General features: G+C 40.9%; 1 long non-coding RNA gene across 1 annotated transcript; it reads left to right on the forward strand.

Moving 5' to 3' along the window:
- Positions 1-567: 567 nt before the first annotated feature.
- Positions 568-6,589, forward strand: LOC139081274 (uncharacterized). Its single transcript, XR_011536384.1, has 2 exons — positions 568-683; positions 4,078-6,589. It is a non-coding gene; the product is annotated as an uncharacterized lncRNA (long non-coding RNA).
- The last annotated feature ends 83 nt before the right edge of the window (positions 6,590-6,672 follow it).

A 6,672-nucleotide genomic window follows, 5' to 3' on the forward strand; every position in this document is an offset into this window, starting at 1 on the left:
AGCCCTTTACTTTACTAACAATATGATACTTTCTCCGGCAGTGTACTTAAGGGACCGTTAGCTCTACAATCTAAAAGACAAAGGAATGCTTCCACCCCCTAAAGGGCGCGAAAAAGTAAAGATGTTTAACTGCCCGCTGAGAATGCAGATAGCCCTGGGGATAAGACACCCTGGAGTCACCTTTTGTTCCCATTAACCATCTACACTAATGGCGTAAATGATTGAGGGAGGCAGGGATGGCTCCACCAGGATGTAACCAGACGGGCTGCTGCCCTGTCCGGAGGCCTGGACCTTCTCTCTTTGATTTAACTTTACCATGAATTACAACAGACGCCTAGGTACCTATCTCCTTTAGCTTAGAGACAACAAACACTAGTTAATTGCAGAGAAGACGATCATTAACCTTATGCTCTATAGAATGGAATGCTAATAAATATTCTTGTGCTCGTTTCTTACTTCCTTATCTCTCTGAGAATATTTGTAAAACTATTTCTGTACTAATCCTGAAAAATATATAAACGACACTTGTGCACAGTAAAGTCGGACTTGCTAACACCAACACAAGTCTCACGTCCCCTTTATTTTCCCCCTCCCTCATCGCGCCGACGCCGTCCATCCCTCAGGAACCTGGACTCCGCCGGGGCGGGACCCCGGCAAGTGGCGCCCGAACAGGGACCTGAAGGGTAAGTTCCCCCCACTTCTCGGGACGGATAGGATCCTACCCAGGGCTGGAAAGAAGAGCCCCCTGTAGCCCCTCTCTGCCAAAGGGAGAGTGAGGAAAGGACAGAAGGGTAGTAGGTGTTAAGAACTTTGAGAAGTTTTTGCCCCTCTCTAGAAAGGGAGAGTGAAATAAAAATAATAATAATAATAATAATAATAATTGAGAAGTTTTTGCCCCTCTCTAGAAAGGGAGAGTGAAATAAAAATAATAATAATAATAATAATAATAATAATAATAATTGAGAAGTTTTTTGCCCCTCTCTAGAAAGGGAGAGTGAAATAAAAAAATAATAATAATAATAATAATAATAATAATAATAATAGAGAAGTTTTTGCCCCTCTCTAGAAAGGGAGAGTGAAATAGAAAGGGAGAGTGAAATAAATAAAAAATAATAATAATAATAATAATAATAATTGAGAAGTTTTTGCCCCTCTCTAGAAAGGGAGAGTGAAATAAAAAAATAAAAATAATAATAATAATAATAATAATAATAGAGAAGTTTTAGTCCCTCTCCGGAAAGGGAGAGTGAAATAAGGTTAGGAAGAATAAGAAGTATTAAGAACTTTTGAGAAGTTTTGGGCCATACTGAGTCTAAAGAAAGAAGGCTCTGTATAGAAATAATAACATGTATGCTTGCAAAAAAGAGACATAAAAGCCTCTTTGGGACAGATTTCTACATTCCTACATTTTTACAAGAACAATGTCCCTGGTTCCCCGAAGAGGAAACTGTTAATTTGGAAACCTGGATGATAGTGGGAACACAACTTAGAAGCTGATTTTCTTTATAAAGAGGTTATATCAATTTTGCCTAAGTATGTTTTAAAATGTCTAACTGGGAATACTTCCTTGTGCAACATTATAAGAGCAAGACCTGTTAAGTTCTGGCCGTGGGTCCTGTCACCACGCAGCAGCTCTGCCTGCCCATGGGTCCTGTCCCCATGCTATTCCACGCTATTCTCTAAATAAAAGAGCACTGCCACCAAATCTTGAGAGCCCAGGAAATCTTTCTCTCGACTCCTCGGCTCACCAACCCTGCATCATTTCTGGTGGACTTGCTTCATCGGCTTGTGAGCTCAAGTTCTGGTAAGTGCCCTATTTTTTCCTTGTGACTTTCTCTTTTTCAAGGATGGATCTAAATTCACTGCTCCATCGGGAACCTTCTCGGACAGCTGTATGAATCCACTTTTGCTGCCCATGGCTACTCTATGGGGCAAATTGTGGCATTCAGCCTGAAGAGAATCAGTACCTTAAGCCTGAGGGTGATGGAAAATGAATTAATCCATTCCTTCCTGACTCTATCTCTAATAGACAAATTTTAAATGGGCACGGGTCGGCCACTTAAGTCATTAGGACGGCCGCCAATCTCCAAGACTCCCGTGGAAGGTTTCTTTTCCTAAGGCTGGAATGGGACCCCTCCCTCTGGCACCTGACCATACTCTGAACTGCGGGAAAAGTCCCAATCGGGACTCCAGTTCAAGGAAAGTACCAAACTCTAACCTTTGGTTGAGTGTGGGAACCCCTTCTTGGGAGAATGGCTCCAGGCTGCAATTGGGTAGAATGTCCCCCAGACTGGCGGAAAGTTCCTCACTGTTTTTCTCTATCCTTTTATCCTGGGAATCATTCACCAGGCACTTATGACTGCCAGGCATAATAGGGAAGGTATACAAGAGATGCATGCAGGGGGACAAGAGATACATGCAGGGGGATGCCCCCATCACCCCTTGCTATAGGAATCCCACAGGCAGAACAAGTAGAACGCTGCCCTAGGCTCAGGAGATTTGCAAGGTAATGGACCCTTTTCTTTCCTCTCTCTTAAAGTTACAGTGACCATTTTTGGCTCCTTTTGAGCTTTGCAGTTGAGAGACAAAGAAATCTTTAAAATATCATAGGCTCCACCTCTGGGAGCGCCCCCCCTGGTTTCCGGGCCTGATCACCCTGGCAACCAAGTGGGGTGCCCTCTCTTGGAGATTGACTCATTACCTGATTGATGGCAGTGATTTTTAAAACAATAGGTGTGAAGGCTCTGTGTCTGTGTGTCTATATGTGTGTGATATTTTTACCTCCGGGTGATATGGCCAATACTAAGTGTTCTGTTTAATTGGCTTAAATTAAGCGCTCACATAAATTCTAAATACAATAGAAATTAACCCACTGTCTTTTAAGATGATATGGATTAACCTTTGGTTAATGAAAACTTAAGTTTGTTGGTTTGATTGAAATGTTTGGATATGTCCTCAGAGTTAGCACTGCATATGCAAATATGCAGCCTGGGTTTCCTAGTCAAATAAGTTCATGTTGCCTGTTAGAAATTTGTCAGCATAATAACTTTAAATGATAGCTGTTTGTCTAATGTCTCAAAGTTCTTGTGGGTAATCTAAACATCATTGTTGGGAACAAATGGTTTCTAACTCTACCTAAAAGACAAATCTGTTTTGTTAATTCTAAACTAATCAGGCTTATTTGGTCCAAAGTTACATGGGAAAAATTGTCAGATAAAGTGATAATAATCTTTCTTGGTTGGTAGTATGTGGGTAAATGTTACTGATATAAGTGTTTTAGAAATTATATACATGCCTAAATTCTGATCTATCCTGGCTATCAGCCATAATTCTAATTATTAGTTTAAGGTGTTGTATATCACAGAGATAACCAAGTTTCTCTGTCAATCATCATTTTTAAGTCTTTTATTGTTTACAGTCAGTTATTGTTTTACTCTATTTTTTGCTTTTGCAAATATGTCTCATCTTCAGGAAAATTCATGGAAAGGACTCTAACACTCTAGAATACAGGTTTCTAATAAACGCTCAGATTGTAAAACTAAACTGGGTAAAAATTACAGAACTCCAACAGAGAAACTGATGACCTCACAAACTGCTGACAGAAGATTAAGATCAAGAACCAATTACACAGGACAGAATAAACTGATAGGGATGATTATAATTTTTATGACTTTTTAATTGAGATATTACTGATTTTTAATATTTTGCTTTTTTCCAGAGTTAAGAAAATCTTTTTCTCTATTCTCTTAAAGAACTATGACTTACAGCAATTTATAAACAAAATTGAAACGTTTGTCTTTTCCTCCCTATCTGAGCCCCCCAAAACAACAATTGGAAAAATTACAAGGAGGAGAGCTCAAATATAGCTCTCCCCGTCTTTTACTAAGTCATGCTCTGTTTGTGATAAATTTTCTCAATTTAGATTTTCATGGTGAGTCACCTATGATGAGACATTGGAATGATAATAAACAAAATATTTTACTACAGGTCAAATGGAAGGACCTGCTTACAGGACAGTGGAAAGGTCCTGATATTCTCTTAACTGTCGGTCGAGGATATGTTTGCATATTTCCACAGGACGCTTCATCTCCTTGTGGATTCCTGATCATCTGATTCGACATGTACCGCAAGCAGCCTCTGCCCCCACCTCCACCAAGGCAGACGAGCCCCAGCTTCCGAGTCAAGATAGATGATGAATCTCCCCCAGTAGCCCAGATGAGACGACTTTCACTCCGCGAGAAACCTTCTAAACGTCTGGCTCCCCGTCCGCACTCGCCTCCGCCCTCCTATTCTTTCTACTGACTCTGGCAAAATTCAACCACACTTGTTGCAGGCCATAGCCGCTTTACACAATGTTGTACTGATTAGACCAACAGGATCACAGTTGTATAAGGTTAAGGCCTGTGTCCTGGCCCCTTATGTTTTCTTGGCCTTTCCTGTACACAGTTTTGCTATGTCTATCTCTTTTAATAATTCTCGTTATGATATCTCCTGTCCAGATTGTATTTTTAACTAATTGTTTGAGCCCTGATGTAGAGGTACAAGCTGTAATCATATTACAACAACCCCCCTATCTTATGCTACCCGTTCATTTGTCTGAACCCTGGTATGATGATGTTGGATTGCTTACTTTGAAACAGGCTACTGATCTTTTACAGCGCCCCCGCCGGTTTATCTCTGCTTTAATATTGGGTATCTCAGCCTTGATTGCATTAGCAACCTCTCTCACTGTATCTGCTGTAGCGCTGACTAAACAAATACATACTGCCTCTTATGTAGACGATCTTTCTAAGAATACCACTCTTGCCCTAACTACCCAAGAAATAATAGACGAAAAACTGGAGGCAAAGGAAACGCTCTGGAAGAGGCAATATTACAGATAGGACAAGAACTTACAAATTTGAAGGTTAGATTGGCCTTGCGTTGTCATGTGTCTTATAGATGGATCTGTGTGACTCCTCTTAAGGTAAATCAATCTCTACACTCCTGGGAGAAAATTAAAAATCATATCCAGGGAATATGGAACCATTCAGACTTTAGTCTAGACATTTGTGACTTACATAGACAAATTAATAATATTAATCAGGCTAAAGAATCCTTTTCTGCTTCTGAAGTGGCCACCAACTTTTTCACCTCTCTGACCTCTTTTGTAGGGGAGAAAAATTGGAGCTCCTTTATTGTTAATATTGCTGTCACCATTGGTGCTCTAATGATTTGTCTTTGCCTTTTTCCAGTCTTTCTCAAGTTAATATTCAACTCTATAAGTCGGGTTTCAGCAGAATTACATCTGTTGGCCTTAAAAAGTAAAAAAGGGGGAGATGCTGGGAGCCGTGGCTACATCATTTGATCGGCTGTTTGACAGGGTCCAGCCGATTAACGCTGAGGGGTGCAGGGTCGCCCCTTGGTGAAGAATAACCGGCCAGCCCCTCACATAGTTCTGAAACCTGTGCTGCTTCTAATTGCCCTTCATTCCTTTTCCTTTCTTAACCTCCAGTTTTCACTCCTTTGGGTGGCTGCTTGGGAGGCACTACCTCCCGGGAAAATTAGATACAGTAAGAGAATGTGACCACCTGCAGGTAACTTTCAAGATATTTTTCAGTTAATTAATGGAGGAGCACACAGTCCCATGTGAGACAATCAGAAAGGAATCCTGCCCAGATAAGATGTCGAATTAGGTTTATGGCCTCCATCTGGTTAATGTTTCCTTCTCCCTCCAGTTCTTTGTCTAAATATACATATGCATCGTCCTTCTAAGTTTGCTGGTTAATTGGATGATCAAGAAGTATCTATATATTATTCTTGACCTTCTGCTTTCTGTTAAAATGTTATAGAGGTTTTCTCCTAAAAGCAATAAACAATAAATAATTGGTGAGTAGAAGGGCCGAGGGGTGCAAGAATGCCCCTCGGTGAAGAATGGCCGGCCAACACCCCCGATATTTTCTGAATTATATGCATGCTTTCTATCAAGGTTATGTGTATACTTATTTCTCTTTTTTATTCTTGAAGATTTATAGTTTAGCTTAGCTTTTCAGCCCTTTACTTTACTAACAATATGATACTTTCTCCGGCAGTGTACTTAAGGGACCGTTAGCTCTACAATCTAAAAGACAAAGGAATGCTTCCACCCCCTAAAGGGCGCGAAAAAGTAAAGATGTTTAACTGCCCGCTGAGAATGCAGATAGCCCTGGGGATAAGACACCCTGGAGTCACCTTTTGTTCCCATTAACCATCTACACTAATGGCGTAAATGATTGAGGGAGGCAGGGATGGCTCCACCAGGATGTAACCAGACGGGCTGCTGCCCTGTCCGGAGGCCTGGACCTTCTCTCTTTGATTTAACTTTACCATGAATTACAACAGACGCCTAGGTACCTATCTCCTTTAGCTTAGAGACAACAAACACTAGTTAATTGCAGAGAAGACGATCATTAACCTTATGCTCTATAGAATGGAATGCTAATAAATATTCTTGTGCTCGTTTCTTACTTCCTTATCTCTCTGAGAATATTTGTAAAACTATTTCTGTACTAATCCTGAAAAATATATAAACGACACTTGTGCACAGTAAAGTCGGACTTGCTAACACCAACCCAAGTCTCACGTCCCCTTTATTTTCCCCCTCCCTCATCGCGCCGACGCCGTCCATCCCTCAGGAACCTGGACTCCGCCGGC

The sequence above is a fragment of the Equus przewalskii genome, unplaced genomic scaffold (assembly GCF_037783145.1).
Source record: "Equus przewalskii isolate Varuska unplaced genomic scaffold, EquPr2 contig_12304, whole genome shotgun sequence".
Taxonomy (NCBI): domain Eukaryota; kingdom Metazoa; phylum Chordata; class Mammalia; order Perissodactyla; family Equidae; genus Equus; species Equus przewalskii.